The sequence below is a fragment of the Lepus europaeus genome, chromosome 5, assembly GCF_033115175.1.
Source record: "Lepus europaeus isolate LE1 chromosome 5, mLepTim1.pri, whole genome shotgun sequence".
Lineage (NCBI taxonomy): Eukaryota > Metazoa > Chordata > Mammalia > Lagomorpha > Leporidae > Lepus > Lepus europaeus.
Window position 1 is genome coordinate 131381634 of NC_084831.1, and position 13698 is coordinate 131395331.

The window sequence follows — 13698 nt, forward strand, 5'->3', positions numbered from 1 at the left end:
AGGGCTGGGCCAGCTTGAAGCCAGGAGCTGGAATTCTGTCTGGGTCCCCATGTGGGTGGGGATCACCTGCTGCCTCTCAGGGTGCACATTGGCAGGAATCTGGATCGGATGCTGAGCAGCTGGGATTTGAACCCAGACACTCCTGTATGGGATGTGGGTGATCCAAGTAGCGGCTTAACCACTGTTGCACAGTGCCCACCCCTATGAAAGCCCCCCCCCCCCCATACTTTGTTGAGAGGTAGAGTTAGAGAGAGAGGGAGAGACAGAAAGGTCTTTTATCAGCTGGTTCACTCGCCAAATGGCAGCAATGGCTGGAGGTGGGTAAATCCGAAGCCAGGAGCCAGGAACTTCTTCCCGGTCTCTCACGTGGGTGCAGGAGCCCAAGCACTTGGGCCATCCTGCACTGCCCTTCCTAAATATGTATGGAGCTCTTACAAGCGTGCCAGGCACTCTGTGCGGCGCTGAGAATGCAACTGTCTGATGGAGAGAGCTGCTGACTGCGCAGGCTTCCGCGTCTGGGGCTACCTCACCCATGTTAACCCCGAGCACCGCAGGGTTCCCACCCACCCGCAGGTGTGTAACACAGAGTCTGCCAGAATGAGCCACCTAACGCTCCCTCTCCTGGTGTGTTGGGGCACTGGTCCCCTTGCATCAGGGTTGGCAGTTCAGCTTCCAGGATTCTGGAGCGTAGGTGATCCGTCCCGTGTCTGCAGCCTCTTGTGTGGAGAGGGCTTCAGTCTGCCGTTGAAGGGCCGTGAGTGCCACGGATGTGGTGTGGTCCCTTAAGTGTTGTCGTAGATCAAGAGGGGTTGGGACGTGGTAGTGGCCCTGGTAAAGCTTTCCTTGCTCAAGTCACCCGCAAGCACGCAGCCTCCAGAGCCTGTTAAAGCTGTCCTTGTCTTCCTCTTCTGGGACGCTGGGCTCTGCCCAAGTCCTCTCGGAGCCGCCACACTGGTTAACTCTCTGCCTCTCGCGTGTTTCGGATGTGGATGTCTCACAAACCCAGTGGGTCCCTGGGTCTCTGTATTCTCCTTTGGTCAGTGGTTATCTCATTGCTCGTTTCCTGCCCCACATCCTTTCCTGGGCCGCATTCTCATTCATTCAGTGAGTCAGGGGCATTTCCGCTGGATGTTCTGGACGGAGTGTATCAGGAACCAGACTCCCGATCATCCCCAGGCTCCTCCACTGCCAGCCACAGACCTGCAGCACCACCTGTATTTTCACCCCTCCCAGGCACAGAGGCCAGAAGCCCTGGCACATCCCGCCGCTCGCCTGGTGCCCGCCATCCTCCTCTCCTCCTTCCAGGCTGCCCCCATCGTCTCTCGCCTGGGTAGCTCTCCGGTGGCCGACTGCCCAGCCGCCAGTCTGGACCTCCTCCAGAGCATTTGCACATTGCTGCTGAAGCGATCTTTGACGGAAACGCAGCTCCCATCATGTCTGTCACTCCTCTAGAATTCTTGAGTGAGCGGCTCTCCTTCCCGCAGTCTTGCTGTCAGCGCTTCCTCCCAGCTAAGCATGGGAGGGAGGATTAGGGTTTCCACCCTCATTCCCAGCACTCCCACGTGCCATACCTGTCCTTTCCCAGCTGCTTCCTGTTCCCAGATCTGAGTGCCCATCCCCCGTCTTTGCAGTGTACCCTCCCCTAGGAAGCAGCCCACTGCTGTCTGAATTAAGTCCCTAGCCAAGGTGTTTCTTCTCTTCCTGCTGGAAGGTAATTTTTTTAAAAAAAGATTTATCTTATTTATTTGAAAGAGTTACAGAGAGAGGGTAGAGACAGAGAGGTCTTCCATCAACTGACTCACTTCCCAGATGGCGACAATGGCCAGAGCTGTGCCGATCCGAAGCCAGGAGCCAGGAGCTTCTTCCGGGTCTCCCATGCGGGTGCAGGGGCCCAAGGACTTGGACCATCTTCTACTGCTATCCCAGGCCACAGCAGAGAGCTGGATCGGAAGAGGAGCAGCCGGGACTAGAACTGGCGTCCATATGGGATGCTGGCAAGCTGGGGCTTTAACCCACTGCGCCATAGCGCCGGCCCCCAGAAGGTAATTTTTAAGGCCACCGTCTTTTAGCTCTGTTCATGATGCCTGGGATATACTAGGTGCTCAGAAATAGTTGAGTGAATGAATCAGTATTTTTTTTTTTTTTTGGCCATGAATGGGGAAGTGGGTTATATTAGGGGTCCATTGGGGTCATCTCCTTCTTTAGTGTAACATTGGAATGTAAGATCTGAAAAGTTAGTCTCACACGTCCAGTTCTTGGGAAAGTCAGCTTTGACTGAACTCTGCCTTTAAAGCAAAACCTATTCCTCTTCTGTTGAGTGTTTCAGCAGATGGTTCAATTTCAAGAAGTAGATGGACATAGTTTTTTTTTTTTTTTCTTTTTTTCTTTTCTGAGGGGTGATTCAGGCTTGTAATTTATTGGAAAGAACAAGTTGTATCAGGTTTTGTCACCATTTTTCCTGTAAAACAGCTGTAGTTCTATCAGCATTCTCACTGCCACTCTATTCTGCTGTATTTCATTTTCCTTACATCTCTTACTGCTACCTGAGTTTATTTATGTGTTTATTATCTGTTTCCTCTCAATGTGCGTCTTCTCACAATAGCCAATACATCTGTGCACTGATGATGTGCTAGGTGCTGTGCTGGGTGTTAGCTTCTGTGATCCTCCTAAGAGCTCCCACGAGTTAAGTTACTGTAATTGTCCCCAGTCTCCGCATGAGGAGACTGTAGCACTCAGAAGTTGAGTATCCCCTATCCCCGGTGCCATGGCCAGGAAGTGGTGGGCCTGGATCCCGAGTGCAGAAACCCGGTCGGCTCTAATGAGTCTCAGGGCAGGTGTTTGACAGGGCAGGTGCACTTCCTGGTGCCGTATCTGCAACCCAAGAATGACACCGCTGCATAGTTGCATCATGAACCTGACGGACCTCAAGTGCAAAGAAAAACAGACTCCTTCAGGACCTGTGATCCTGGGAGATAATGAGAAATACATATTTGACCTCTGCTCTCTGCTTCCTGGCACAGAGCGTGTAACTTTGTTCAGGATGGCCCTGTAGATAAAGGGCACTAGGAGAGCCATTCGTTACAATATTTGGTCTGATTGCTGCTTCCTGACGCAGAGCCCCTGAGACCTTTGTAATTTCCTGAGTGATAACAGCATCTAAATCCCTGGGGATTTCCTGTGTGGTGGGAGCATCTTTTGTTCCAACAAGGCAGCTCTGGGTGGGCTCCAGGATAGCCTCAGGATAGGGGCTGGTTGCTAGGGGCACCCGCCCCATGATTAGAGGGTTTGACATCCCAACCCCCTCCTCCTGAGGAAGGGAGAGGGAGGGACTACAGTTTGAGATGAGCACCAGTGGCCAGTAGTATGATCAGTCATGCCCAAGTAATGGGATTCCCATGAGATGCCAGAATGACAGGGTTTGGATGAGCTTCCAGACAGCTGGCTCCGTGGCGTGTCTTCCTCCCTCTCCCCCACCCCAATCCCACATACAAACCAGAGGGCTTTCAGACCACTCTTTCTCAGAGTCTGCAGTCTGGTTGTTTTCCTGATGGAGACTTTTTTCTTCTTCTTTGAGTTAGTGCCCTGCGCACAGGTAGAATCCTTTCTAACACGTTTGTTTCCCTCCACGACTCCCAGGGGATCATGTCCCTTGAGATAGGACATTATCTCAGCTATGTACCTGATGCTCCATGTCAGTCTCCTGAGGTTTGGAAGCCTTTTAGTGTCCCCAGCAGTATCCTGGGGGTGCAGGTGCTCCCGCAGGTGGCTGCTGCCACCTGTTGCCTGTTGATTCTTGCTGGAAGAGGTCATTGCTGGAGAAGGGAAGTTAACGTTCCTGAATTCCTGATGATAACCTTTGGGATTGTGAGCATCGTGGTGAGGATTGACTGTGGTCGTTTCCTAGTCCCTGTAACTGTGCTGATGAGAGAGAGAGAGTGAGTGAGATGGACCCTTTTTAAGATACGTGGATGCTGGCTGAGTCTTGTCTCAACCTTCCCCTGTAGAGGCGACCTGCAGTGTCCTTGGAGGCATTGGTTCTTGGGGCGTCCTGAGGCCCCTGCGTGGGCTTCAGAAGAACCGTCGATCCCCTGAAGCTGTGTGCGGGTCTTGTCAAGTGTGTGCTGGTTCCTAGGGCCCACGTTCCATCCCAGATCTCAGCATGCAGGCGGACAAGAAAGAGCCCCCTGTGATAGGGGCGGGGTGTCAGTGCAGTCCCCGTCTCCTTGGCAACAGGATCCTGGAAGCTGACTGGATTTGGGGATTCAAAATATTTTTTTTTCCTAGTCTTGGAAAATGAGGTGGGTGGGAATAAAACCAGAGTTCTTTCTTGTCCAGGGACATGTGAGCCCAGCCTGTGTGCAGGGGGTACCAGTTAGACCAAATCGTCACAATACGATCGTTTAATTGTAGCCTGGAACAGCAATGTCATTGTCATTGCCTGCTCTTGTCCTCTTTAGAGTCTGTACTGTGCTGTACTTGCAAACAGCTCGTAACCTTGTATTTACCTAACCGTTTTTATTTCCAAATGCCACTGCTGCAGGTTGTGTGTGCATGTACATCATTAACAGTTTTTTGTTTTTTGTTTTTTTGGTTTTTTTTTTAAGAAAAAGGTGTATTTATTTATTTGAAAGGCTGAGAAAGAGCTTCCATCTGCTGGTTCACTCCCCAAATGGCTACAACAGCTGGGGTTGGGCCAGGTTGAAGCCAGTGGATCTCACGTATGTGTAGCAGATGCCTAAGCATTAGGTCATCCAGGAATTTGGATCCGAAGTGAAACAGCTGGGACTTGAACCAGTGCTCAGCTATGGGATGCTGGCATGGCAAGCTGCAGCTTAACCTGCTGTACAACAATGCCAGACCCCATCATTAAATATTTAACCTATAAATTATCACTGTGGTAGAGGTAAAAGAGCATATGGTTCAGAAAGACAAACCATGCTGTCTCTGCTCATAGTAGCTCTGCCACTTCTTAGGAGAGAGTGATCTTAGGCAGTTAGTTGTCATGTCTCATTTTCTTCACATGTAAAACAGGCACCAAAATAATGCCTACCTTGATTATGCGGGCATTTTTAGAAGTTTAAAATTTTATTTATTTATTTATTTATTTGGGATGCAGATTGGGGGGGAGGGCGGGGAGATCTTCCAGCCTCTGGTTCACTCCCCAAATGGCCAGAATGGCTAGGGTTGGGCCAGGCCAGAAACAGGAGCCTAGAGCTCTATCCATGTTTCCCACGTGGGCTACAGGGACCATCCTCTGCTGCTTTCCCAGGTGCATTAGCAGGGAGCTGGATCAGAAGTAGGGCAGCCGGGACTCCCACTGATGCTCAGATCAGGGGTGGCTCGCGGATGGTGGCTTACTCCGCTGTGCCTTAACACTAGCCCCAGTTATTACACAAAGTAATGTAGAAAAGGCAATTGAAGGGTAGCCTCAAGACATGGTAAGCAGACAGTAGTGCTAGCTGTTAGGGTGGTAGTGGTGAGAAAAGGATAACGGAACTACCCCCGCTATGATGCCTGTGGCCAGGAATTGGTGGGCCTTCCACCTGCAGCTCATCTCATTGCCTGGAAACAGCCACTTTCAGCTCTTCTGCTTATTTCGCCTGTTATTTGTATCCATATTTCAAAAAAAACACATGTACATTGCTATGTCCCAGCCCCCCTCCCAGTATTAGGCATTCTTGATTGATTTCTAATGTAGATTAGGTTTTAGCCGATAACCTCTTTCTCCACACTTAAGTTTTGACTAAATTAGCACTTAGTTTTTGTTTATAATTATTTATTAAATGTTAAATTATGTTAATTTAATTTTTATTATTTTCATTTATATGAAAGGCAGAGCTGTAGCTCTCTTTCTCTCTCCCTCTGTCTCCGAAGAGGAAAGTAATCTCTTGCATCCACTGATTGACTCCCCAGATGTCCATGACAGAAGCCAGGAGCCCAGACCTCAGTCTGGGTCTCCTACATGGGTCGCATGAAACGGGAGTGCCACCACCCGGAGTATGTATTAGTAGGAGGCTGGATCCAAAGTGGCGCTGCCAGGATGAAACCAAGCTCTTCGATATGGTGTGTGGGTGTCCCAAGGAACATCGTAGCCACTGCCCCAGACATCTGTTCAAGTGAGGGAACTTCAAAAAATTCATGGAAAATGGAATTGGAAAATAAGGAGCATTTTCCGTGAAATTTTTGAATGCCTTTCATGTTGTCACGGGTGTGTGAGCATTGTAACTGGTAATCTGCATTGAAGAAAACTTTGCAAGGGCTCGTGTTGCCTGGTCTTTGGCTGTGCGTGTGAGTAAAGGCACCGTGGCTGCTATCTGGCTTTATTCTGTGAGTCGCCCACTTTTCTTTTCAGCCGCTCAGCTATACCCCCGAGGTTCGGGTGCGGCAGCTGGGACTGTGGAGGAGAATCTGTAGAGAGTAAACAGTTCTTTTGAGAGTCACGGGGCTTCGCAGGTAGAGGAGGAGTTTGGGTCATGGTCCCAGCTGCCCTTCGTGCCTCAGGCCCGTGTCACCTGTAGCCAGAAAAGCTTCACTACTGTCAGAAAATGTGATGGGTCATAGGAGTGCACACCCGGTTAGTTGTGCATGGCTTACAATGTGCCCGTCATGGGAAAAAAAAAGGCAAAATAGTTAGATCAGGGAGAGTCGACAGAAATGATAGCAGAAAAGAGCAGTTTCCTTAAAAGCACATTGCAGATTCCCCACGTTGGAATGCCAGTGGTGACGCCCGGGGCTGGGGTGTCGGGCAGAGGCTAGGCAAAAGGGCCCTGTGGTTTTGTGGGTCTCGAGTGTTCACCAACAAGCTGGAGAGAGGAGGGCAGGTGGCAGCATGTGTCCGCTCTGAGTGTCACGCTGGGGGCAGGCATTGGTGAGACTGTGGGCTCCAGGCCAGCCGAAGCCAGCTTTCTCACTGGGGCTGCAGTGCATGAACCGGCCCTGAGGCGATCCTGGTCAGGGCCTGAGATTGGCAGGAAAGGGGAGTGAGGCCGATGCTTTTCCTCATGTGGCAGCCAGTGCTTGGGCACTGATTATCGTTTTACCCAAAATGACAAGACCCAGCAGGGGTACAGAAACGTGTTATCTATTTTTTTCTTAAAGATTTATCTTATTTATTTGGAATACAGAGTTACAGAGGGAGGGAGGGAGGGAGGGAGGGAGGGAGGGAGGGAAGGAAGGAGGGAGGAAGGGAGGGAGGCAGAAAGAAAGAGAGAGAGAGAGAGAGAGAGAGAGAGAGAGAAACTTCGGTCTGCTGATTCACTCCCCAAATGGTCACAGTGGTCATGGCTTGTCCAGACTGAAGCCAGGAACTTCTTTCAGGTCTCCCATGTGGGAGCAGGAACCCAAAGACTTGGACCATCTTCCGCTGCTTTCCTAGGCTGTTAGCAGGGAGCTAGATTGGAAGTGGCACCCCTATGGGATATCAGAGACAGCAGCTTTACCCACTGTGCCGCAATGCTGACCCCAATGTGTTATTTACTTCCTTCCTTATTTATTTAATTTTATTTTTTTTAAACATTTATTTATTTATTTGAAAGTCAGAGTTACACACAGAGAGAAGGGGACGCAGAGAGAGAGAGGGAGAGAGAGAGAGAGAGAGAGAGAGGTCTTCCATCCTCTGGTTTCACTCCCCAATTGGCCGCAATGACTGGAGCTGCACCACTGCACCGATCCAGCCGAAGCCAGGAGTTTCTTCCACGTCTCCCATGCAGGTGCAGGGGCCCCAAGGACGTGGGCCATCGTCCACTGCTTTCCCAGGCCATAGCAGAGAGCTGGATCAGAAGTGGAGTAGCCTGGACTTCAACTGGCACCATTCGGTATGCCGGCTCTGCAGGCAGCGGTTTTACCCACTCTGCCACAGCAGCGGACCCTCTTCCTTATTTATTTCTAAGATTTTTATTTATTTGAAATGCAGAGTTATGGAGAGAGGATCTTCCATCCATTGCTTCACCCTGCAAATGGCTGCAATAGCTGGGCCTGGGCCAGGCTGAAGCCAGGAGCCTGGAACTCCATATGGGTCTACCATGTGGGTGCAGGGGCCCAGGTACTCGGGCCATCTTCTGCAGCTTTTCTAGGTGCATTAGCAGGGAACTGGATCAGAAACTGATCAGCTGGGACTCAAGCCGGCACTTAACATGGGATACTGGTGTTATAGGCAGCAGCGTAACCTACTGGGTCACAAGCTGGTTCCAAAGAAATATGTAATTAGTTTCTGCTTAAAAGAGGGCTCCTGGGGCCAGCGCTGTGGCGTAGTGGGTAAAGCTGTCACCTGCAGTGCCAGCATCCCATTATGGGTGCTAGTTTGAGTCCTGGCTGTTCCACTTCTGATCCAGCTCTCTGCTATGGCCTCGGAAAGCAGTGGAGGATGGCCCGAGTCCTTGGGCCCCTGTCTTTAGATTGGCGCAGCTCCGGCCATTGCAGCTGTCTGTTGAGTAACCAGCCGATGGAAAACCTCTCTTTTCTGCCTCTGCCTCTGTAACTCTGCCTTTCATATAAATAAACAAATCTTTTTTTTAATAGGGCTCCTTTTCCCAGATTTGGCACTAGGTGTTTTGGGGAATCAGTGGCCCGTTTTGGAGAGCATAGAGAGGGACTGTGATAAGCCTAGGAACGTGGAGCAGGCTGGCTTTAGAGAAGCAGCCTGTCTGTTGAGCTGGGTCACAGAGGATTTTCTCTCATTCAAGGTGATTTTTCTTCCTTCTCTGTTCTTGGTGTGGTGCCTGATTCCATGTTTTCCCTGCAGTCTCGGCTAAGTCTTGCTGGCAAGGCATCCCAGCCTCTGACTTGGTCATCTTCTGCGTAAGGGAGGCATAATTATTAACAGGCAGAGATGGACTGGATCCACAGGCACAGTGACTTGGGTAACCCAGAGAGGGTGTGATTTGGTGAAAAGGAGCTGAGTTGGCTGCTCGTCGCCCAGCCAGCCGCCTAGGGTGTAAATCAAGGGAACTGGGTTCAGCAGCTTAAAGTCCTTCCCAGGGCACCGAATCCAAGCCTCTGGGAAGGCAAGCCCAAGCTTCTGTCCCTCCTTTCTCCCTGTCTCATCTGTGGAGCTGGTCCAGTGCACCTGCTGTCTGTGAGCTCATTGGTCCTCCTTCCCAGTGGGGGCTGCAGGAGTGAGCCGTGGGGGCGTGTGAAAGGCGGCGTTGTTGAGATGGTTTCTCTCTGTCTCTTGGCTTCACCCACAAGCACAGGCTCTCAGCTTCTTGCCTTTCTCTTAGCCTTTCTTTGAACATTTAGGAACACTTGCTCTTTGCCCTTGTTCTTTTTCCTGGATTTGGGCGTGGTCCTCAGGGATGAATCTCAGAGCCCGACCTGAGTACCTGGTGCAGTTTGGCTCAATGTGAAGATTCTGAAAAGTCCTCTAGTAGAGTGATGAGAATCAAAATCAAGTGACAACGCTGCTGCTGTTGCTTTGTGTAGGACAGTTCCTTCTTCCCTCTACCCCCGCCCCACATTTAATAAGTAACATACTCAGGGTAATCTTGACACTGCTTGTGGTCCTTTTTTTTTTTTTTTTTTAAACATTTATTTATTTATTGAAAGAGTTCCAGAGACTCAGAGAGGGAGAGGTAGAGAGATCTTCCATCCACTGGTTCTCTTTCCAAAATGACTGCAATGGCTGGGAATGGGACAGGCCAAAGCCAGAAGCCAGAACTCCATCTAGGTCTCCCACATTGGTAGCAGGTGCCCAAGGATTTGGGCCATCATCTGCTGCTTTCCCAGGGGCATTAGCAGGTTTAGAAATAGAGCAGCTGGGACTCAAACTGGCACTTTTATAGGATGCAAGTGTCACAGGTGGCAGTCTAACTCACTGTACCACTGTGTGTGTGTGTGTGTGTGTGTTTACTTACTTATTTATTTGCATTAAGAGCTTCACCTGGCCATCAAAACTTTAGGCAAGAGATAGGCATTTGGTACAGTGGTTAAAATGCTGCTTGGGATGCCTACAACCCATACCATAGGGTCTGGGTTTGAGTCTTGTTGGCTCCACCTCTCTCTCTCTCTCTCTCTCTCTCTTTTTTTTTTTTTTAATTTATTTGGAAAGCAGTTAGAGAGAGAGAGATTGATCTTCCATCTGCTTATTCATTCCCCAGATGTCTCCAACAGCTGGGCCTGGGTGGTTGTAAACCAGGAGCCAGGTCTCCCGGTTGCGATGGCTGAGGTCTAAACACTTGAGCCATCTTCTGCCACTTTTTCCAGGTCATTAGCAGGGAGCTAATGGCTCAAACCTGCGCCCTTATGGAATGTTGGCATTGCAGGCAGTGCTTTTCCCACTATGCTGCAGTGCTGGTCCCTTGTGTATCTTTTTTTAAGGTTCCTAGGTCAGGGGGCCCACGTGGAGCCCCACCACTAGGTCCTAGTTCTCTTTTCCCTGCCTGTTGACGTCTGTGTTCTCCTAAGTCCTCCCCATGTGGGTAGGAAGGATGGAGTGTGCGCTCGTGCGTAAGACTGCACTGGGAAAGGAATGGCACGGGAAGTGTGACCACAGCTCTGCAGAGACTGCGGGGATATGGTGTCGGACTAGTGGATCATCAGACATCTCTCAAGTGACAGAGTTGTCTTCCTCTTAAAGCTTGTTCCCCAGGCTGTCCCCTCCTGGTGCCTTGATGCTGATTTCTTTCAGCTTGCTTCTTTTTCTGGGAGTTGACTTGTTGTGTCAATACCAGGGCTTAGTCTGTCCTCCTTGTGAGCCCCAGGGGCCAGGATCCAGGAGAACCGGCTGTAAGACTGGGCTGGAGTCAGGCTCACATCTGATGATGTCTCCTTGGTCTAAGTTGAGGGAGTTGAGGGAGGGGACCGGTGTTTGGATGCTGGGGAGCAACTCCGTGTAGAACAGATCTCCTCAGTGGTGTTGATGCCTACTTGTATTTGTAAAAGCAGCTAGATATTTCCCTGTTGCGTTTCCTACCCCTAACTTGTTAAGCATATTTGAGATTTGTCTTAGAGAAGAAATAAACAAACCATGCCAACTATACCAAATGAAAGAAGTGGTGTTGTGTCTGCCTGCTTAGTCCAGTGCGTTCTGGCTCCCCTTCCAACCAGGTGTTGGCAACAAGGATCTTTCTCCATGAAGGAGTTTGACTTCGAGGTTGTCTTGCTTGACCTCTCTGCCGCCTCCCCTGAGTACGCGGCTCCTAGAAAATGCTTCTTCCTTCTCTACCCTCTGCTCCCCTTGATGCTGGCTGCTCTGTTTATCACCCCCAGCGTTACCGGGCTCAGTAATAGCTGGGAGCTTCTCCCGCCTTTGTCTCCGTGCCTTAGTGGTGTCTTCCTTCTGGAGTGTTTCCCTTCTGGGAGACATGTGAATTACTGTCTCCAGGACCCGTAACTTGGATTAGCTGTGAGGGCTTTTGGAATGTCCACTCCCAGGGTAATTGTGTTTACTTACTTGAATATCAAGATGTCATCTGTCGGAGTTCCTTCCTTAATGGTTGTAGATTCTCGGACACTGAACTTTCACCAGCATTTTCAGAAGTCTGGAAGTCAAGGCATCATTCACATCCCTGGTTTTTTTTTTTTTGTTTGTTTGTTTGTAAGACTATCTATCTATCTGTCTGTCTATCTGAAAGGCAGAGTGTCGGTGAGAAAGAGGGAGATCTTGCATCCACTGGTTCACCCCCCAAAATGGCCACAGTGGCTGAGGCTGGTCCAGGTTGAAGCCTGGAGCCTAAAACTTCAGCCGAGTCTCCCGCATGGGTGCAGGGGGGCCCTTCTGCTTCTTTCCCAGGAGCTGGATTGGAAGTGGAATAGGCGGGACTCTGGCTGGTACAGACAGGCAGCCTTTCCCCCTGGGCCACAACTTTGGGGGGCCCCTAACACCCCTCTTTGTTCTGGGTTGCACGTTGTGAGGCAGAAAACCCTGAGGGCTTTTGAAGGAGGGGGCAGGCAGCAATCAAGCAGGGGGATCTGCAGTGGCTTCACCAGGCACCTGTCAGCCACAGCAGCCCTGAGCCCACAGGAAAAGACTTGGCCACAGGGCAGGCATTTTAGCCTAGCTGTTAAGATGCCTGAGTCCCTTGTCAGAGTACCTGGGTTGGATTTTTGGCCCTGACACCTGATTCTGGCTTCCTGATAATGCGGAGTCTGGGAGTCAGCAGCGATGACTCGAGTGATTGGGTCCCTGCCACCCTTGGGAGACCTGGATTGAGTTCCTGGCTCTGGCCCAGCCCAGGCAGGCATTTGGGGAATGAAGCAGCAACTAGGAGTGTCACACAGACACACATACACATATACACACACGTGTGTTATCTCCTGTTGGAACTTTATAGCAGCTGCCACAGGGAGGGGTGGAGAGCAAGTGGCGCCTGGTCCTTGGGTATTCAGAACTTCATTCTGGTAATTCCTTGTAGGACCGTGACCCAAATAATGCAGAGACCCAGCAGCTAGTGAGAGGACTTGGGCCATCTTGTACTGCTTTTCCAGGTCATAGCAGAGAGCTGGATCAGAAGAGGAGCAGCCGGGACTAGAACCGGTGCCCATATGAGATGCCAGTGCTTCAGGCCAGGGCGTTAACCTGCTGCGCCACAGCTCTGGACCCAACAATTTTAAAATTTATTCTCATTTTTATCTGAAAGACAGACAGAGATCTTCCACCCACTAGTTCACTGTGCTGTAAGTGCCTGCTACAGACAGGCTGGGCTAGGTTGAAGCCAGGAGGCCAGAACTCAATTCTGATTGCCCATGTAGGGGGCAGGAACCCAGGTACTCGAGCCATCATTTGCTGCCTCTCAGGGTGTGCATGAGTAGGAAGCTGGAATCGGAAGCAGAGCTGTTAACTGAATCTAGGCATTCCAATATGGAATGCAGGTATCCCAAACAGCATCCCTGTGCCAAAAACTTAACCTATGAATTACACTTGATCTTAGCCAAAAGGCCGAGAAGCGATACCCCTATGAATTAATCTTATGTATGTGTTGGAAAACAAAAATCAAATAGTTTTTTTTTTTAGTATTTTAAAGGTTTATTTATTTATTTGAAAGGCATAGAAGAAAAGAGAGAGATAGAGATAGAGATAGAGAGAGAATCTTCCATCCACTGGTTTGTTCCCCAGATGGCCACAACGGTCAGGGCTGGGCCAGGCTGAAGCCAGGAGGTAGAAATTTCTTCCAGGTCTCCCAAAAGGGTGGAGGAGCTCAACTACTTGGGCCATCTTCTGCTTTTCCCGGGAGCATTAGCAGGGAGCTAATCGGAAGTGGAGCAGCCAGAACTTGATCTGGTGCCCTGATGGGATACTGGTACTACATCCGGTGGAGGCTTAACCTTCTGTGCCACAGTGCCAGCCCCCCCAAAACACATAGTATTAAGGAGGCTGGTGCTCTGTGAGATTTCAGGCATCTGCTGAGGGTCCTGGAACCTCCTGGGGCAAGGGGAACGACTGTATTGCAGAATATTCACCAGGCTGTTGTTTTTCTACCTGTGTCTTTTTCTATCCTAGAGGGATGGATGCTAGTAAAATAAGCACAAAGGACTTTCTGTATCTCCGGACTGACATTAGATTGTAATTTTTCAGGGCGCACCGGAAGCAGAAGGCCTGGGTATATGCAGTGTAGGTGGGTAGGCTTTCTGAATTCCTTCCATGAACACAGATTCCCAGTCCCTGTTTGAGTCTTCATTTGTTCTGCAGCAGAGGTGTCCCAAAATAAGGTGCTTAAATATAGCCAGGGAGCCTGCTTCCTCACAGCTTGTTTCAGAGCAGCT

General features: G+C 50.2%; 1 protein-coding gene and 1 pseudogene across 1 annotated transcript in view; one reads left to right on the forward strand and one right to left on the reverse strand.

The window, feature by feature from the left end:
* The window catches only part of UCK2 (uridine-cytidine kinase 2), a 72701-nt gene that overhangs the window by 16621 nt on the left and 42382 nt on the right, over positions 1-13698 (forward strand). The window lies entirely within an intron of this gene.
* Positions 12750-12886, reverse strand: LOC133761226 (U2 spliceosomal RNA; annotated as a pseudogene).